Source organism: Ascaphus truei, chromosome 5 (assembly GCF_040206685.1).
Source record: "Ascaphus truei isolate aAscTru1 chromosome 5, aAscTru1.hap1, whole genome shotgun sequence".
NCBI classification, from domain to species: Eukaryota; Metazoa; Chordata; class Amphibia; order Anura; family Ascaphidae; genus Ascaphus; species Ascaphus truei.
Window position 1 is genome coordinate 241,106,827 of NC_134487.1, and position 21,303 is coordinate 241,128,129.

The 21,303-nt window shown below is 41.8% G+C and overlaps 1 long non-coding RNA gene across 1 annotated transcript; it reads left to right on the top strand.

Moving 5' to 3' along the window:
* The first annotated feature begins 3,991 nt into the window (after nt 1-3,991).
* On the top strand, nt 3,992-7,701 carry LOC142494552 (uncharacterized). Its single transcript, XR_012801525.1, has 3 exons — nt 3,992-4,122; nt 6,440-6,594; nt 7,643-7,701. It is a non-coding gene; the product is annotated as an uncharacterized LOC142494552 (long non-coding RNA).
* The last annotated feature ends 13,602 nt before the right edge of the window (nt 7,702-21,303 follow it).

Below are 21,303 nucleotides of genomic sequence, written 5' to 3' on the forward strand. Positions count from 1 at the left end.
GATTGAGACAGCCTTCCAATGAGTAAGACATCCTTCCAATAATTGAGACTGTCTACTAATGATTGAGATAGCCTTCCAAGAATTGAGACTGTCTACTGATTGAGACTACCTTTCAGTGAGGGTCTACTAATAAGTGAGACTACCCCAATTAGTGAGACTGTCTACTAATGAAGGAGGATGTGACAATGTGTGCTAATGATTGAGACCACCTTCCAATGAGGAAGACTGTCTTGAGTACTAATTAGTGAGGCTGTCTACCGATGAGTGTTTACTGATGAGACGGTTTACTAATTATTTTGACTATTTGTCTATGAATAAGACTGTCTGCTGATGATTGTGACAGCCTTCCAATAAGTGAGATTGTCTACTAATGAGTGAGATTGCTTTCTAGTCAGTGAGACTGTCTGCTAATGATTGAGACAGATTCCAATGTTTGAGACTTTCTCCTGAGACAGCCTTTCAATGAGTGAGACGGTCTACTGATGATTCAGACTACCTTCCAATACGTGAGACTGCTTTCAATGAGTGAAAGTTTCTACAGATGAGTAGTGTTGCCTGATAATAAGTGAAACTGTCATGAGAGACTGCCTATTGAGACTCTGTTGATAAGTGAGACTGTCTACTAATGAGTGACACTGTCTACTGACGAGTGAGATAGCTGCTAATGAGCAAGACTAGCTGCTAATGAATGAGACTGTCCGCTACTGATTGAGATTTCATGCTACCAAATGACTGAGTGTGGCATTCTAATGGGTGAGACTGGCAACTGATGATTGAGACTGTCTGCTAATGAGCGAGTGTGTCTGCTAATGAATGAGACTGTCTGCTGAGTGAGACTGCAGGGTAATGAGGGAAAAAAAGGGGGGTTATTTGAGCGCGCTGTCTCTCCGAGAGCTCTCCCACAGCTATTCCAGTCTCCCCTGCAACTCCTAGGGCCTCATGCAGTAAGCGTTGATAAGGGAAATATGGCCATGTTATAGCCAAAATTGGGTTTGAGATTCAGTAAGCGCCGATAAGTGCTTCATATCGCCAGGTTTCGGAGCCGATTATTTGGTTATGGCCAGTCGCCTGCCGATAAGCCTGTTTTCGACACTGATCGCCACTTTTTTAAATCGGCTGGATTCAACAAAAAAAAACAGCTTATCGGGGCTGATCGGCACTACGAAATTGAGATGTTATGGCCGATTTCTCCCGCCAACTAAAGTTGGCATTTTGGACGGGAGAACGATCGCTAAGGCTGCCGGAACGGCACTTAGAAAAAAAAAATCTTCTGTACATCAATGGAGTCAATGGAGCGGGGACGTATAACAGTATAGTACTGTTTACGTTTCATTGCTCACAATACAAGGGGGATTTGCATTACAGTGTGGGGGCATTCCCTGCATTGTGTCACAGCTGATGTGTCTTATTTGCATAACATTCGACTTTTACATGTTTGCAGCATTTGCGGGTCACATTACTCATCATGTGATGATGTGGCAAGGGAAAATACTATACTACACTCTTAAAGGAGAACCTCACATCATATCACACATTTTACTCAACTCAGCGACAATTATTTACATGATGTCACACATGTCACACATGTCACACATACACAGTATATTCATCTTCCTTTACATTACACAATGCTTGTAATGTGACACGCATCTTTAAACGTTCATGTACATCTGTATTCTCATGTTTACATATACTTTTGGGTCCTCCCTATTTTCATGACGTCACTTATTGGACGCTCAATCACATTGCATGTTTACATTGTAACCGTTGCATTACAAGCACTTCAACCTAACTTATACACACATGTACAGTAATTCAGCATTGGGACACCTTGTAAACTCATTCTATACCAACTATCCTCCTTACACAAATGCATGCATATGCACACGACTATTCATTGTTGCCAACATGTCACAATAACATGGATAATTACACATGTTACACAAAACTTTTCCCACGTCAATCTCAGCCTTTTTGTCTCATTACATGACTGACTCTTGCGTTCACAAGTGTTACATGCATTGCACATGCAACTATTTATTTGCAAGCAATCTTTGTACAAAGCTTCACGTCACATCATTGCCAAATATCATCATTCCCTGCAGAATACACACAACAAATACTTAGAACAACAAGTGCACACAGCTTGCCACAGAAGTACTTTATTATGTTAATGTAACACCTTGCATTTTACTATGTCACCTGACATCATCACATACCTATTTAAAGGACGCACATTACCTGCTCATTCACAGCTACTCATTTCAAAATGTTGCGAATGTTTAGGAGACGGAGGAACATTCTTTTCTATGACATGCTTGATGATGAAGACAATCATATAGGGCAAGGGAGGGACACACCGAGGGACAGTGACAGTGACGCGGATACGACAGGGACAGGGAGAGGGACAGGCCGAGGGACAGGTAGAGGGACAGGAGATCAGAGGAGAAGACAGAGGAGACAACTTGTGCCTCGTCCGCGTCTGTACAGGGAGAGAACCCTGTTAGATGGGATGAGTGAGGAGGAGATTGTAAGTCGCTATCGTTTGAGTTCAGCAGCAATCTTAGCTCTTTATGAGGAGATAAGGGGGGATTTAGATTTTTTCACAGCCAGAGGTCGTGCAGTCCCTGGGCTTGTTAAAATGCTGTGCTCATTACATTATCTTGCTTCCGCGTCATACCAGACAACTGTGGGCATAGTGGGCGGGGTCTCGCAATCTACATTCTCGCGGGCCTTGACCCAGTTTCTCTATGCACTCAATAGACGCGCTAGGAATTATATTCATTTTCCTACAGAGGCGACAGAGTGGCTGGAAGTCAGGACTGGCTTTTATAATATAGCAGGGATACCATGTGTGCTGGGTGCAATCGATTGCACACATGTTGCTTTGATTGCACCTAGTCAGAGTGAGCATGTGTACCGCAATCGGAAGCACTACCATTCACTCAATGTACAGGTGGTATGTGATGCCACGATGAGGATAATGCATGTGGTACCCAAGTTCCCTGGTTCCAGTCACGATTCCTCTATCCTGAGGAACTCTTCAGTCTTCCATGCGTTCGAAGAGGGACATTTTGAACCTGGTTGGCTGCTGGGTGAGTACATATTTACATGTTCTAACACAAAACACATGTTGATTTAGGAATGTTGGCATTGTACAATTTGATCACTAATGTCAGCTTATGTGTGCTCCATTCATTATAGGTGACTCAGGATACGGAATTAGGCCGTGGCTCTTGACTCCGGTGCTAAACCCTCAAACTGAAGCAGAGGACAGGTACAATGCAGCCCATATATCTACAAGATCTGTTATAGAGAGGACATTTGGCCTACTCAAGACCAGGTTTAGGTGTCTGGACAGAACTGGTGGGGCTCTTCTATACAAGCCTCAAAAAGTGTCTGATATTATCCTTGCCTGTTGCATTTTGCACAATGTTGCACTCAGGCACAATGTACAGTCAGACCTAGCTGAGGCTTTGGTAGACGAGCATCCCACCCATGTAGCTGCTGAAAATGAACAAACAGCCAGTGGTGGCCAGACACGACAGAATCTCATCAATTCATTTTTTTCTTGTAAGTACAAACTCATATGTTCCTAGTACTACTTTTATAGTTTAATTATGTTATATTAACAATAATGTTTCTTTATATAACCTTCTGTTAGGACACAGATGAATATGGGTTGCACACCTTTCTTTTCTCTGCTGTGTGCACAAAGGGATGTGGCACCGGTATGTTATTGTTGCACAGGTTATATAATCCCTCTTCAATTGTACTTTAGTTGTGTGTATGTGAATACAACTTGGGTAACAAAGCAATAATATTTTAGCATTGTGTTATTCCTTATGCTAAGACAAAACACATATTATGCCCATAATCATTCATGCTTCTAGTATGCTTACATACAATGTTATTGGTGCAGTGTAACATGTACATCCAGATGATGTGTACACCAGGCTGATTTACATTTTGAATGTCATGAAATATACATGGTGTTGTACATTTAACACCAAATACACACTTTGCTGTGTTGTTTACGGTACTGAAGATGGCATGTCAATGTTTGCAATTTATATATTGTTCCTTTGCATTATAGGTATATCTCCAGTATGACTGATCATGGTATGTATATTTGCTGACATCTCTCATAAGATGTGGCTACCTCAATCTTCCTATAATTATTGGAACTAAAAACCCAACATATTGGTTTAAACACAAATGTTACATATATGTATTTTCTGTATCATGTATATGCATTTAGGTACTCTTGAGCTTTCATGTGCATTGTATTACAAAATGATTACTCACATTTCATCACATTTTATGTATGTTTCCTTATAATTTCCATTAATGTAATATAGAGGTGGTTGGAGAAAAGGGGATAACTGTACTTATTTGTTTACTTACGGGAGCACATTCATCACTAGCATAGACACACTTTTTAAGACAACTGTTTGTGTCTCTATCAATTGGTGTAGGATCCATGTATAACACCGACAAATGATAACACCAGCTTTATTATGGTAGCTTATATCATCATATTGACTATACTATGTATTTCTAAACGATTAATAAACACAGTAAACTATAGTTAGTTAGGTTAATGAAATATACACAGAAACGTACTTCATAACATGATGGTGATGTCATATTCAGAACATCATGCATTGGAGGGGACCATAACATCTGGCCAGTAACATTATTTGCTACAGTCCCAAACCATTTTATCTACATACCCATGTAACAAGAGATTTTAAAAATAAATGGCTACTTGGTTGTAAGTGTCCTTTACATTGGGAGAAGGAGTGGCTCACTGAGTAAAGACACACACTGGCACTGATAGTTTGAAGCAGGGGAGTCTGGTTCAATTCCCGGTGTGGGCTCCTTGTGACCTTGGCCAAGTCACTTTATCTCCCTGTGCCTCATGCGGCAAAAAAACATTTGTACGTTCCACGGGCCAGGGACCTCAGGCTGAAACATGTGTCTGTAAATCGCTGCGTACAACTAGCAGCCCTATACATGAACATGCTCATATTATTATTATTATTGTTACATAGTTTCGACAGTCATACGTTCCATTACATATTAGAATACACAAATGTGTTAGCAGAGTGGGAATGGTTGTTATATATAAAACACACCATGTCATAAAATGTTAGTAGTCATTAAAGAACACTCAATAAAAATTCACGAGGCACTCTTTTGCAACATCATTATGTTAATTAAGTGCTTATGCAATATAGGCATAAGGGTATCACATTTTTAATTGTTTGTTAATAAGCGCTGCAAGCAATATAAAATTAGTTCCATATGTAGTATAGTAGTCGGTGGCTCCTCCTCACAATCATCTCATATAAAGGTAGACTCTTCTGAAATCATACATTGATCCGATTGTATCTTCCCCGACATCTCTGAAATACAGCAAACACATGATGGTCAAAGATGGCACCTTACTAGATATGCATCCGTGACAACGCGTTACGCAGCTCTATATGATTGTGTAGATACACACGTCAGTCACTTATATGTTAGAAGTAAAACTGTTCATCAGTATGTAATGTTTCTTTAAATTTGTAGCAGGCATAACTATGTATAAGAAGTGAACGTTGCCTGTATACTGAAAGATGTGCGCGCACATCTTTGTGTGCGCACGCACTTCACGCTTGGCTCCACTAACTGTTAGCGCATGCGCAAAACAAAGCGTACGTTGTGCGTTCAATACATGTTGAAAATACCAGTAAACATAACATCTTTATTTCAAATACAATGAAGACGAAACTACATTCGTTCTAAACGAGTACATCTGTATTCTTTTTAAACAGACGTGTTTGAACAGAAAGCACGGCCGATAACACAATGCGCAAATGCAATACGTGTGACGTCATGTTAAGCCAGCGTGAAACGCACGCTAACACTCCTCCCACTCAATTAACATTCGGCTAACGCCCAGGGTACGCCTACAAACACTGAGCCGCACGCATCACACACTGCAGTTACCGTTACTATAACAAAACATGACAGCCAATAGGCTTTGAGGCGCGCACGTCGCTTGGGGGCGGGACTTACATCACTAATCCTTTTTAAGGACGCCTTGGCCCATGACAAGGGTCCCACGTCATACGTGGTGGACCCGGTTTTCAATGTTGTAGATGTTGCATGATAACAAAACAGGTATGTGTTAGAGTAATGGTAAAATGTTGCTAATATGTTTAAAGGGATAGGAAAGTACGTATATTTATTCCGTCAGCAATGTGTACTACTCTTTCAGGTCCTACTATATTGTATTAGGAAACAATTTGTTTGTGATCGCTACATGTTATGCAGTCTGCAATGTTACGCTGTATCCACGCATTGAAAGTGAAAATGGTGGTTACAAAAAAAAAAAAAATTTAAACGCAGAGTCAACGCATAACGATTGTTATATTTACCATTCTTCTAGAATTAACTCTTCGCCTGGCTGCAACTGGTCGCTCCAGAAATGCAAGCCATTTTCATCCACGCTTAACCCAACCGCTGAATCCAGTATGGCACATATCTCCTCCAGGATGCGCTCATAGGAATCGCCACTGCTTTCTTCAAATAATTGGTCGGGAGGTAGGTTCATTTCTTCCGGTTCCCATTCCAATGCAATTTCAGCTGAAAGGCTTGGTACATAATCATAGTACTTTTGTTCTTGTACAATGTGGGTTTCAGGAATGGAGGCTGCAGATATTGCAGCACGTATCGATTCAAACGGATCAGTAGTAGCGGATACATTGCTATTGCCATTAGGAATAAATATGCCTTTCACGACAATATAAGTGCCGTCTTTCAGGATAAATTGTTTTTCCGGGGCAATCTTCCAGAAACCATAGGTGTGTTGTACAGTAGCTTATCCTGGTCACGTTCAAAAAAGTCATTACTTGATAAAGTGAATCTTATTGAGGAATTAAAATTCCGTGCATGCTTACGGTCTTGGTAATAAGGATATTTTGCTCGAATGAAATCATCGATTTGGCGTGTGCTTGCTTTCTGTCCGCGACTGTTCAAGATGGCTTCACAGATCATGTACTTATACCCTAAAAGGGGATTAATATTGTTAACGAATTCATCAGCCATGTCTGAGTAGCACAAAAGCTGTGTGCAGGTCTGTGTTATTTGCTCATCAAAATGAATGTGCTGAATGGCTAACAAACTCCTGTTTTTCCTTGTCAAGGTCAACAAAAGTAACTACTTTGACTCCTTATTTCAAACGCCAATTGGATTTGGTTGTCTAATTGGGTTAACAGTTGTGGTTCGTGATATGGGACTGTGGGAGAAACATTTCTCCTTCTTTTATCTCGTTTGTGAAAAACATCCCTAGACTGTGAATGCGTTCACATAGTGTTTTTTTGAAAACTAACAAAGGCCAGTGTGTGAAAATATTTCTTAGCCAGGCATATCAGTAAAAACACACCTGCAAAAAGAAATGTTTTTTCCCCGCTTACATTTCTGTGTGTATGTGAAAGTCTGGTTAACTCCCTGTCTGCATGAGTTTAAATACGTGTGTATATATATATATATATATATATATATATATATATATATATATATATATAAATATATCTCTTATAAAAATATATATATATTTATATATAATATTTTTTTTTTTTTTATATTGCAGGAGTACACACAACATTGATGGCATTAAGTATACCTTGTATGAAACCTATTTAAATGGTGAGAAACATGATTGAATTAAGTAATAAACATTTGTTTAAGCACAATACTGTTAGAGTCTCATACTTAGGATATTTCTCAAACATTAGGCCTGTATTATTAAAATAGTGTGCTTTCACAAGGAAGCATGAAGTGTATTAGTTTGTGTATACCAGTTTATATAGTACTATATATATATATATATATATATATATATATATATATATATATATATATATATATATATATATATATATATACACACATATATACATATATATATATATATACACATATATATATACACATATATACATATATATATACACATATATACATATATATATACACATATATACATATATATATATACACATATATACATATATATATATACACATATATATATACACATATATACATATATATATACACATATATACATATATATATATATATATACACACACTCACACTCACACTCACTCAGTGTGTGTGTGTGTGTGTGTGTGTGTGTATATATATTATTATACATTCTGAGATGTTATAGAAACGAACACACAACTGATTAAAGGACAAAATTACAATGGCCAAGCAAGGCAAAGGTAAGTAATAATTTACACATAATCCTGCTGTACACGTACAAGAAAGATGTTTGCACTTACTTAGGTGTTTTAATAATTGCATGTGACTAATATGCATATGCAATTCTTACATCAATTAACACACCCAAATGCAATGTTTTGCTGCAAAGTCAATGGCAGCTTCTCTAAACTTAGCAACTGGCTCCTGGTGGACCATTACTGAACAGACGATTACAACATAAATATTTATAACACAATTAATTATGAGTGTTAACATTTCCAAACCTTCACGTGTACAAGAACATAGTTGAAAGTTTGGAAACAACACAGTCTTCAGCATACATACAATAGTAATTAGATAATCTGAAGTCAACAAAACAAGGCCAAACACATATTTTCTGAATTATAACATTTATTTTTTTTGTTCCTTTTGCGAGCGAGTAACAGGCCTGCTTGTTGTCTCTTGAATTTTCCTTTTTCTTTTGCCACCAACTTTAGGCACAACAGAGCCACTTTGAGTGGCCTCTGGCACTTCACGGGCAGGGCTTGTGGCCAGTGACTGTTCACCTACGGGGCTTGTGGCCAGTGACTCACCTACAGGGCTTGTGGCCAGTGACTCACCTACAGGGCTTGTGGGCAGTGATTCACCTACAGGGCTTGTGGCCAGTGACTCACCTACAGGGCTTGTGGGCAGTGATTCACCTACAGGGCTTGTGGCCAGTGACTCACCTACAGGGCTTGTGGGCAGTGATTCACCTACAGGGCTTTTGGGCAGCGACTCACCTACAGGGCTTTTGGGTAGTGACTGTTCACGGACAGGGCTTGTGCCCAGTGACACATGTGAGCAAGTTGGTAGACACTGCACAAGTGATGGTTGGTCTGTTTCATGTGTGTCTTGTTTTGTTTTTGTCGCCTCCTTTGTAGGTGTCTGCTGCTGAATTTGTAGAGATGGCAGCGGTAGGATGTCATCAGGAACCTGCACAGCAATGTCTGCTACTTGACCGGTAACATTTGGGCCTGGTGAATGAATCTCAGATGAATGTGGTGAAAACTGACCTGCATGAACAGATCCTGGCTGGGAGGTGTTGAATTGTGGTACATTAGTCATTCTCCAGTAATTAGCTTGTGTTTGCTGAACAACTAATGCTTCGAATGAGGTGTTGATTTTTTGCAACTGTTTAGGCACTTCAATGAAGACTCTGTGGAGATGTGCCAATTGTGATACTGTTTCTTCCTGCAGTCCAATCATCCTTTCCAGCACTGTCATCATGTCTGAATGGCGACGATTTTCTGCGTCCACTATTTTTCCCTCTGAAGCTACAATTGCATCGTATGTGGAAGTTGATGGACGATTTGGCGGTACAACAGTTTCTATTGGCACCTCTTCATGGTCACATGATTGTATTTCAGTCTCTTCTGTGGCGTCATCCTCATCATACTCATCATCCTCATCACCATGATGTTCTAAAAAGAAATGTACACATTATTAAATGGCATGTTAATGTATGCTGTGTTACTATGTAATTGTACTGTGTCCTAAGTAACACCTAACATGTTAGCATACGTTTTATAACCTCATTAAAAACTACCTTGACTTACGAATAATGTTTGGACTCAGTATGAAATATGAATGAATGAAAAGTTGCTCTAAACTCAGAAGTCCTACATGATAATTAACATCACTAACACAATACATGTTGCCTTACACTTAATTTTCACTGACACTAAGTAATCCTATTTAAAGAAGATGTGCAAAACAAATAATGCACATGACAACATAACATATAGAAGAGCACATATTATATGGCCAGCAAATGATACACTCACCTTCTAGTAGTGTTGAGCTGGCTGACCCAGGTGAAGACACTTGTTCCATCTCAGGTGACACATGTCCTCCAGGGGCAACTATATATAACAATAACATAAGTTTTACATTTACATGTGTAAATATTGAACAAACACTTATTGTATGTTCTGTATTTATGATTAACTAACAACATCAGTTCCTTAACCGAAAATGTGTGTGAAAGTGAACATAAATAGTTGTAATAACACTGTACATGCCTGTGTACTTAGAATTTTTGAGTTCCCTAACATACAACATACTATGTTTCTGCAGTAATGCGTGAGGATAAATAGATTAAATGAGTACATAAAAATCATATGTTGTGTAGTGATATCAGTATCATAATGTACATAACTATCATGAGATGACCATTCACAATGGTTATCATGAAGGTGGTCATATTGCAAAAAGTGTTGTTTTTGGTAGAGGATATGTGTGGTACATTAATCGAAGATGTGGCACACCTGAATGTGGCTGTGACTCAACAAGACAACACATGCAGTGTGTGATAATGTGTCTTTCATAGTAGTTCAACTATAGATATGAGTGAACTAATGTGTGACGTACGCTTTGATAAGTAATGAGTTGTTGGGGCATTTAGTAGCTAGAGTTAAGCTTTCCAATGAGTGTGATTAACTTCAGTTGTGCTATTCAGGTTGTAAGAAAGGTATTCCCTTCCCCAAAAAGCCTAATCAGCCACACCTTTCAATGACTTGAAACAGGTGCAAATGGTGTGAACTAAGTTGACCGTGAAATGAGGCTGTAATTAGTGTGTGTGCTGAACCCCACCCCCTCTGTTGAAGTGTATGCTGTGATGAGATATTAATTGCAGCTGCTTTAACACAATGGTAGATGAGCTAAGTAGTCATCTGCAGTGTTTAAGTTATGAAAACAATGACATAACATATGATACGTGTGCCTCATTATGCTGTCTGTATATGACATAAAGCAAAAATGGACCTTTTCTTAAGCAACTATAGATGTGTTAGTGCCAGTGATGTTTGTAGGCCGTTACATGCAATTTCTTTGATGCATGCTTAAAATAGGCAGTAATGTCATGTTTGTCGGAGTAAAATCAATAAAATACACAATAATATGATACATATTTCTGTTCTGTACCTGTAGCTACTAATAATTTCTCATGAACATGTGTTACACGTGTACTACCCTGTTGTTCCCCATCTTCGCCCACCATCAATTGCTTCCACTGCAGCTATGCATTTTGGGAATTCACATGTAAATGAGCACGCAATGGCACGTGCTATATTAGTTACTGCTTTTAGTAGGACTACTACATATATGTCTATTTTGAGATATATATATACAGAATCAGACATATACATATATAGATGCAGGTATGCTTATATTGTGAAGACAGTATAAAAAGCAGTGTAACTATGCAAAATAACTGTAAGCAACGACACGCCTAGTACAGTAATATTTATCACCTGCTGGAAATTGTGACGGATAAATTCCAATGTCACGGTCACCAGCCAAGCCTTCCACGACGACGGTAAGTAATTTTGGCCGAAGTAGCTCCTCCAATGGAGTCAATATGAGACGTTGTGGTGTGGGCCCACCTCCAGTGCCAGTAGCATGCACGCGTTGGTCTTGTATTTTCTTTTTCAATTTGGACCTAATATCATCAAATCTTTTCCGACAATGATACTTGTCCCTGACACTATTCCCACAGGCATTGACACCAATGACTATTGTGTCCCACATTTCTTTTTTGCTTGCTGCACTTGTCCGCCCTTGAAAAACATATAAAAGATATGAGGTAAATGAATAATAATATAAGCACCAGTTTCCTACACTGCTAGCTGTTCCAAGTGATAGCAAACATGCTGTTTTATGTGTAATATGTGCAGCACATGAGCATTCACTACTAAACCTATACATGTAAGCAAGGTTGCATTCATATTGTATGCAGTTCTGGCAAATTGACCGCCTGTGTTTATTTGTCCTTGTAAGGCATGATAAAAAGCTGTGTTTCCACACTAATGAACATAGAAAGATATTGTGTACCCATATTTGCATATGAACAAAACTCAGATGACCTAGGATCACATGTATTTGAATAATAAATGTAAAGTTACACTTACCTACTAAATGTCCATATATACTGTCATAGTGCTCCAGAATGCCAGTGACAAGAGCCCTATTTTCCTGGTCATTGAAGCGAGGATTACGTGGCTTCTCCACACGTTTTTTCCGAGCAGGTTTAGGGTCAGAGCTTGGCTGGTGCTGACTGGACTCTCCTTCTTCCAATGGAAGAGCCTCCAAAAGCTGGCCACCAGCAAGCACGCCACCACCATCCACCCCATCAGCAACTGCGCCACCAGCAGCACTCCCAGCACCAGCACTCCCACTCCTAGCACCAGCACTCCCACTCCTAGCACCAGCACTCCCACTCCTAGCACCAGCACTCACACTCCTAGCACCAGCACTCACACTCCTAGCACCAGCACTCCCAGCACTCCCACTCCCAGCAACAGCACTCCCACTCCCAGCAACAGCACTCCCACTCCCAGCAACAGCACTCCCACTCCCAGCAACACCACTCGCAGCACCAGCACTCCCACTCCCTGCAACACCACTCTCACTCTCAGCAACATCACTCCCCTGAACAGTACGTTCACTCCGACGCGTACTCGCACGAGTAGCACTCCCACTCCCACCGGCATCACTCTTCCCACGCTTTGCGGGCATACTTCCAGCACTCACAAAAAACAGACAAGAAATGTACAGGCAATCACACGAAACACTTCCACATATAAAACAAGACAAAGATGTAAACAAAACAACAAAGGACAAAGCTCACCCAATACACAACAAGTCTCTCAGTCAATATGCAAATGTTCAATCGTCCAGCTCTGTGCGTCTCTCTCTCTCTCTCACTCCCAACAACACAGAGAATGATTAGCAGTACACGTTGCCTTTAAATATGGCGCGCAATCAAAAACATGCTTGTTTCGCCTGATTCAGCAAGATTTGTGATTGTGCAACCTAACAGCACCCCGCCACGCACGCCGATACACCTGTGTGTGATCGGCTCATCATCGTGAGAGTGGGCGGATTTGTTTTCGGGTTGATTTTGAATGTATTCGGCACTTACTGCATACGGAGAGGGAAAAACGCCAATAACATGACTAATCGATAAGCTTGCCGATTTCACATAATCGTCGCTTACTGCATGAGGCCCTTAGTCTCCCGTGGTCAGCGGGGCATACTCAGCACATATAAACACAAAAATAGGAGCGCATGGAAAAGAGAACCAGAAAACCGGAATTAGTGCACAATTCTTTATATTAAAAAACACATACACATCAACAAACTATTACAAATATAATGTGGTGAACAATGAAGAACACCACATACAAAACGATCAAAAAATGGATCAAATAAATTAAATCCAAAACATCCACAGAGAACAGGGTATAAATACCCAACCAACCATAAGAGGGCACCCCAGTTGTTATAAGGTAAGGATCACTCGGCAAGCAAGATGGTAATAAATCAGACCTTGTGTCTCTATAAGTCTCCTAGAAGCGTTCTCATGGTGTCCTGGAGCAGCAACCCGGAAGTCCGTCGTCACTGCGTATGACGTCACCACCTACGCGTTTCGTGTCAAATGACACTTCCTCAGGGCATAGTCATATGGTAATATGGTGATACTTATATACCTCAGTGGATAGATGTCTCAACCAATAACAGACCACTCATAATGATTGATAGTACAACCTTCCAATCAGACTTAGAAAAAAAAAAAACTTTGTAAAGAAAAACTTTATATAAAAAAACATTATATAAAAAAAAAAACTATATATAAAAAAAAAACTATAAAAAAAAACTTTGTAAAGAAAAACTTTATATAAAAAAACTTTATATAAAAATAAAAAAAACTTTATAAAAAACTGAAAACAACATAAGACACAAAACAATGAAAGACTACATCACAATAAAACCAAATATTATCAAAATTAATAATACTTGCAAGAGATGGTGGATAAAGATATATCCTAACTATCCAAAAGCGCTTTACAGAGACATTTTGCAGGCACAAGTCCCTGCCCCATGGAGCTTACAATCTATGTTTGTTTGTTTTTTGGTGCCCGTGGCACAGGGAGATAAAGTGACTTGCCAAGGTCATAAGGAGCCGACACCGGGAATTGAACCAGGCTCCCCTGCTTCAAACTCTCAGTGCCAGTCAGTGTCTTTACTCACTTAGCCGCTCCTATATAAACAATATATTCCAGCCTTCTAGCCATCTACAACCATTTAATATCAACATAGCCGGCTGGGATGTTTGCGGGCCTTGGCTCTTACCTTCTCCAACGGCATCACCTGGCGGCATCTCCTCATGCATAGTCCAGTGATCATGGCTCCGCATCGTCAAATGGCGTCGCGTTGCTATGACAACAGGACGTCACGGCGCCATGCGGTGTCACGGCAACGTGGCGCCACATGGCATTACATTATCATGGCAACGTGACATCACATGACGTTCTAATGTCCTGTTGTCATGGCAACGCAACGCACAGAGCCATGATGATGGGACCATGCAGTAGGAGATGCTGGGAGATGCCACCGGAGAAGGTAAGAGTTACAGAAGCCCAAAGCTCTCCCCCCAGCAATCAGTTTGTCGTGGCTGAGAGTGCAGGGGCTCTGTAACTGCTGGGCTCTGTGCAGTGGCATCGACGTCACCGCCATCACGCCAGCCCTCAATATCAAAAGGGATGACTTTGACAAATCCCACTGTCATTGCAAACGCATTCAATGAATACTTGGGGTGTCCTACTTCCCTATTAGCAAAGCGCAACTACAAACATGAAGCTCAATTTGGGAGAACACCCACCCTCTCCCAAAACCGCCCACAATTTTGAATTTGTCCCAGTATCTGAAGAGGAGATTACACAAACGCTCCTCAAATTAAAACTAAACAGCCAATGTGGACCTGATCTACTGCAATCAAACTTCCTACGACTCGGTGCCCCAACCATTGCCATACCACTTTCTTCCCTAATCAACTCTATTATGTGTAGCGCACTTTCCCCCACCCCCTGGGTGATGTGTGGCTACGGTGTGTGTGTAGGGTGCAATACCTGGGACTCACAGGAGGCCTAAGCCTCTGCTGCTGGGAGTCTGGGGTGTACCTGGATCGATGCTCGGTAGCACCTCCACCGTACGGGATTCTACTATGTGGAATACCCCCGTTATAGGACACATAAGAAATACACACGTTGTATAAGATAACGCATGAGCGCCAGCTCGCCCGCTCCGCTCTTCCCTTTACCCTGCACGCCGCCTTAAACTTCGTCTCCGTGTTGGCAGCGCCGGAAGTAAGTTGGCCTAAGCTTCTGGCGCGAGAGGGAGCAGCATCGGGAGGCAGGTGTCTCAGCGGGGCTGGCGGCAACTGCTGTGACCAGCCGCGGGACACCCCCTGTACCGCCCCCCCCTCCCATAGCATCGCCACCACCACGCCCCCCCCCCTCCCCTTCCTGCAGCCACCAGCCTGACCGGCTGAGATCATCCCCAAGATTATTAACTTGATGATGATCTGAGAGGAGAGAAACCCAAGAACACCCGGGGGAGACGAGAATCCATCCCTTCCCTAGCCCAGCTGAGTCCTGAGTGGTTCCATGCTACTAGCTGTTGTGGTAACATGTCCATAACATGTCATGCTAATATTTATATTTTAAATGTTCGTGCAATAATCACCTGCTGAATGAATCTAATACAATTTTTTATATACTACACTATGAGGTCTTGCGCTGTTCTCTCTTTTTGTTTTTTTGCTGCTGTGTGTCACCTGATTCTGCAGCCCTATGGCCTTCTGGGGCTTGTAGTCTCCTGCGGTGCTATTCCCTAATGGCTGCCTCGTACTACGCATGCGTGCACCTTCTTGTAATCGCTGCCGGCTATAGTGACTCACTGCATATGCATGAACTGTCCTGTGTATGCGTGGCCACATAGAAGATGGTGGCGCCCTGCAAAGGGAGCCGCCAGCGACTTGATCGCCTCACAACTGCCTCCACAACCTCCTGGCATTTGTCGATTGCGCGCGTACTCTACCGCGGGCATCCGCACGCTCCTGGAGGTAAGGGGACTCAGGGGGAACCCAGGCCACATATGTCTACAGGCCATATCCCTAGGACCTGGAAAACTGCCAGAGTTGTCCCAATCTTCAAAGTGGGGACAAAAACACTGTTTCAAATTACAGGATTCTCCCAATATTAATCCAAAGTAATGGAAAAATGTGTCCACTCCCAATTAAGCGACTAATATACCAAGAAAAATTTCCTTCGCCCAAAACACTCCACGGTAACTATCCTCCTAAAAGTCTGCAATGAGGTCCAGTGTGGAATGGAACTGGGACAACTTACTGGTGCAATATTCTAAGGAGGAGGAATTTTGCTAAGTCTTTTTTGAACCATCGCTCATCAATCATGTTATCTTGCTAAGCAAACTTCAGTGCTCTGGAATAGGGGAATATGCTTTAAATTTATTTCACCCCTACCTATCAGGTAGATTCCAGGTAGATAGACCCAGGTAGGTTTATCTCGGGCTCTAACGCCAACCCTTTCGATATCACCTGCGGTGTCCCTCAAGGCTCTGTTCTGGGACCCAATCTCTTTTCAGTCTTCATTAATGATCTACCTACAGCTGGTAAGGGAGCTTTAATACACATATATGCGGATGACACAATCTTATATGCACACAACCCTAGACTCACTGACCTTGAACACGTACTTCAATCTGATTTTTCGAGACTTGAAAACTGGATTTCCCAATAGAAACTGTTTTTAAACACTGACAAGACTGTAACAATGGTATTTGGGACCAAGACTAAATGTCTAAAGCTATCAGTGATGGAGCTTCAGATCAGAGCCAACTCCAATACCATTTTAGCCCCTGTCACTACTTTTAAATATCTAGGCATATGGTTTGACTCCCCATTAATATTTGGGTTGCAAATTGATAACCTGAGATCCAAAACCTATGCCAAACTAGGTGTACAGTACTTCATAGGAACAAATCCTCCCTACGTTTGCTGGTGAGAAAGCACAACACACAGCAGATGCTAATGCCAATTGTAGACTATGGGGACATAGTATATGGCACAGCACCCCTAACTCACCATAGCAAACATGACACCCTCTACAACTCAATATGCTGCTTTGTCCTCCAATGCAACTACAGCACATATCACATCAAAATGCTCAAAGAAATAGATTGGCTATCAGTCTTGCGCAAAGTAAATTTTTCCTGTCTGGCCTTCAAATACTTTCTGGCCAAGCTACCCGTCTATCTGAACAAGCTCCTCACCCCTTCCATATGCAGCTCTTATCACCGGAGATCTGACTCCAAAAGACTGTTCACGGTCCCAAGGTGCAACAAAGAATCCGTCCGCTCCTCCTCTTACTGAGCATTTAAAGTCTGGAACAATCTAATTGAGACTCTAAAAGCCGCTGCTAGAGTAAGTTCTTTTAAAACTAAAACTCTCATATTTTAATCTGGTCTGTGTTACATACGCCTGTAACAGGGGACTTATCCCTGTTCAGTAATGTGTCTTTAATCCAGCAGTGTGGTGGTTAACCTCTTGTAGTTAATTACTAAACTCCACCTGCCTGAATTAGATGGCTTAGAAAGCCTGTCTTTTGAAACAGGAAGTGAGAACTCTTTAGCTGACACCTGAGCTGAACTTGGAGACACACTTGTTTTGAGCTCTGCCAAAAGTTAGCAGAGCTGCTTTCAAGACACAAGGCCCAAATAAGACTTCTAAACCTGGATGCTGATTTTCTGTGCACACTCCGTGCGGTTCCAGGAGAGCAGAGAAGCTTACTCTACAGCTGATAAACAGATAAGACTTTCATTATTAAGAGACTACTTATATCTGCTTATTTTCATGCTATGTTTGGGGCTGGGGAGAAATGCTTGACTAGGGAGATGTGAATTGGTTGCATAGTGTTTTCACTAGAATTACTCCCAAGTGAATGGAAGCTATGTTCCCCCCCCCCGCCCCCGCCCCCGCCCCCGCCCCCGCCCCCGCCCCCCCCTGTGTTTGGATAATTTTCCTGATAAAAAGGAACAGGCACAATAAAGCCTATTATAATTTCACATTATAAAGCCTCCTACTTGTGTACCTCTGTGAACGTCCGTCCACATATGGTCGTCAGAAGTGGGACAAGAGGTGTCCTTGTAGTTAAAAAGGACCGGAGTTTTTATGTGAAATTTTTTGTTATGCTTTTTTGCCTACAAACAGTCTAAACAACTTGAAAGAAAAAAAACCCTCATGCAGCAGAGATCAGATTTAAAGGGACACACACCACTGAAACTTACACTGCACTGAAACCTACAAAACCACAGATGGACTCTTTTCCCCAATCCCAAGAGACTGCTGAAGCTGGTAAACCTTTAATTACCTATCACAACGTGTAATACGGTCATTGAAATAGGGATTTTGCCTTCTAGCCATAGTCAGGGTTCAAGAAGTGAGTCAGCCCTTAAAAAGGGATAGGTTTTTCTTGTTTTCAAAAGTTTCGCTGAAGCAGTGAAAACAGATGGTGACCCACGAGTGGTACTGATTTTGCAAATAAAGGTTGCCACACCGCATAGGGCTACCAGCTGTGAATGGAGTATATGCAGAAAAGTGTGAAAATTGATACAAAGACTGTGCTGAAGCAGGGGTATTTTTAGCAAACAAATGCTGAGTGTAAAATTGCCCTATAAAGAAAAAGTTTTTTTCAAAGCCAATTGCTGAGTGTTGAGTCCACTGCAAAGAATGTTTTTTTTCTGCAAGTAAAAAAGTATGCCTATTATCTTGGGAGCAAAACAGACACCCAAAGTGTGAAGTGTGAATGCCATAATACCCAAAGATGAGACTGAAAATTACTGAACTCAGGCAGAAAACCAAATTCTGTTGCTAAAGCGGAGGGATTTCACCTAGCAAATAAATGGTGTATAGCAAATAGACTTTTTTTTACCTAGCAACTGCACAATCTTGTATACCTGATAAGAGAAAATGCATGCACAGTACTGCTGATATTGAGAAAAAAAAAAAAAAATTACCCAAGAAAGAAAAATCTACAGAGATGCCTGTGAGAGGCACGACCTCTACAAGCAAAATATGCCCATCTGTAGGACTATCACATTTGGGGGTTCTAGCAAATACAGTGGCAACAGCTGCAATAGCGCCTCCTGAGGTCAGGAAGAAAATTACACCTGATAGCCTAAAAATGGAGGACAAGATGCAGCGTTCCTATAATGAACCCTACCCCACTGAAGAGTGGCCCTTCCAGTCCAATAAAGAGGAAGACATCTCTTACGGGGAACCCGAACCGAGTCACACCCACAAAACACCCCAAGAATGGTGGGGGTGCCTGAACTCGGCACGAACAGAAAAGACCGCTCCCTATGATGACGAATATGATCAGCAGGAGACAGAGCGGGAGCAGTGGATAACCGAATATCCAGAGGGCCCAAGGCAGAAGTTGTGTACCCCAAAGAAGTGTCTGTCCGGTGCCAACAGTGAGGAACCCTCAACTAGTCATCCCAGGGAAGCGGAGCCAGAACTAGTGAGTGACGATCCCTTGACCAGCCCTGAAGACGCCCTGAAAATTACCAGGCATGACTGTGATCTGCTCTGTGAAGAATTAGGAAGAGAGAGAAAAAATAATGCTGAGCTACAGAAGACTGTGCTCGCAATTTACTCTGCGGCCAGGACAGAATTGGACGATCTCAAGACTGAGCTAGATACTGCAAAGGCTACTATTTCCGCCATGGATGAAAAGCAGAGCCAATCTGATAAAATGGTGGCTATGCTAAAGCGGAAGTATGAGGAGGCACTGAAGCAGATGACAGTCTTCCAGCAAGAGGTTCACACTCTGCACATAGAGTTGAATGCCTCACAACAGGAGGTCAACAGTGTCCGGATAGAAGTGGACATATCTCAGAAAGAGGTTCAGACACTCCGCAGAGCACTTGATGCCTCACATCATGAGACCAACAGCTGCCGCACAGACCTGGAAGTTTCCAGAAAGGAACTACACAGTCTCACTGAGGAGCTGGACATTTCAAGGAAAACTATCCTACATCTTAGCTTAGATCTCAAAGTCTCTCAGAAGGAGCTTCAGAACTTAAACCTGGAGATGGAAGTCTCACGCCAGGAGACAGCCCGCCTCCAAGCAGATGTGCAAAAATGGAAGGTGGACTGCAAGGAAGCCCTGAATAGTACAGAGACTGAAAAAAGAGAAAATTTAAGATTAAAAAAAGAAAATTCTGAGTTGACAGAATACGTCAAGGGAAAGAATGAAGAGCTGCAGGCTCTTAAAGAAAGAAATAAACTTTTGAAAGAGGAAATGTTTCAAGCAGAGCACCGACTGCAGAACCAACTGCAAGATCTGCGTACACACCAAGTATGCTGAGGAGAAGCAGCAAACGCTGCAGGAAGAAAATCTGCAGGCTGCTAAAGAGGTACAAGCGCTGCAGGAACGTCTGAATACCCAGTACGTCCCCACAGAGCAGTATGAGGAGCTAAAAGCCATGCTGTATGTCTTCAGAGCATCATTGGAGGCGGAGCTTCGATACCAGGTTACTCTGTATGAGAGAGAGCGTGAGAAGGCTCAGAAACTGGAGCAAGAGCTGGAGAGACAGAGAGACTGTTCCATTCCCTTGAGTCAGTACACCAAGGAGAAAACAGACGCAGCGGCAACCTTGACGACAAAAATTACAGAGCTCCAGAATATGAAGGAGACTCTGATACAGATTCCTCCAATACGGAAAAAGGTATTGGCACTGCCCAAGCACCAGTATCCCACAGTAACTAATGCCCGTGAGGACAAGGGTACAGTGAGCATTGGGGACTCCACGCAACTTCAAAACAAAAATACGAAGTTTGAGCCACCAAAGAAAGCACTAGCCAAACCTACAGCTGCCCAACAGGCAAAAAACAGAGGTAGGAGTGCAGAATCCTTAGCTGAAGAAGCTGAACTGGTGACTCCGTGGTGTGGAGAAGCTGCAGAAAGACCGCTTCAAGAGCAGAAAACTCCAAGGGCTAGTCCTAACTGCTCTACAACTGTTGCCATACACTTTGTCTACAAAAAGAGGAGTGCCCGACGCAACAGAAATCTCAAGACCGCGCAAGCAATAAGAAGACTTTACGTGGAAAAAGTCCTCCTCGAGCGACTGAGGAGTG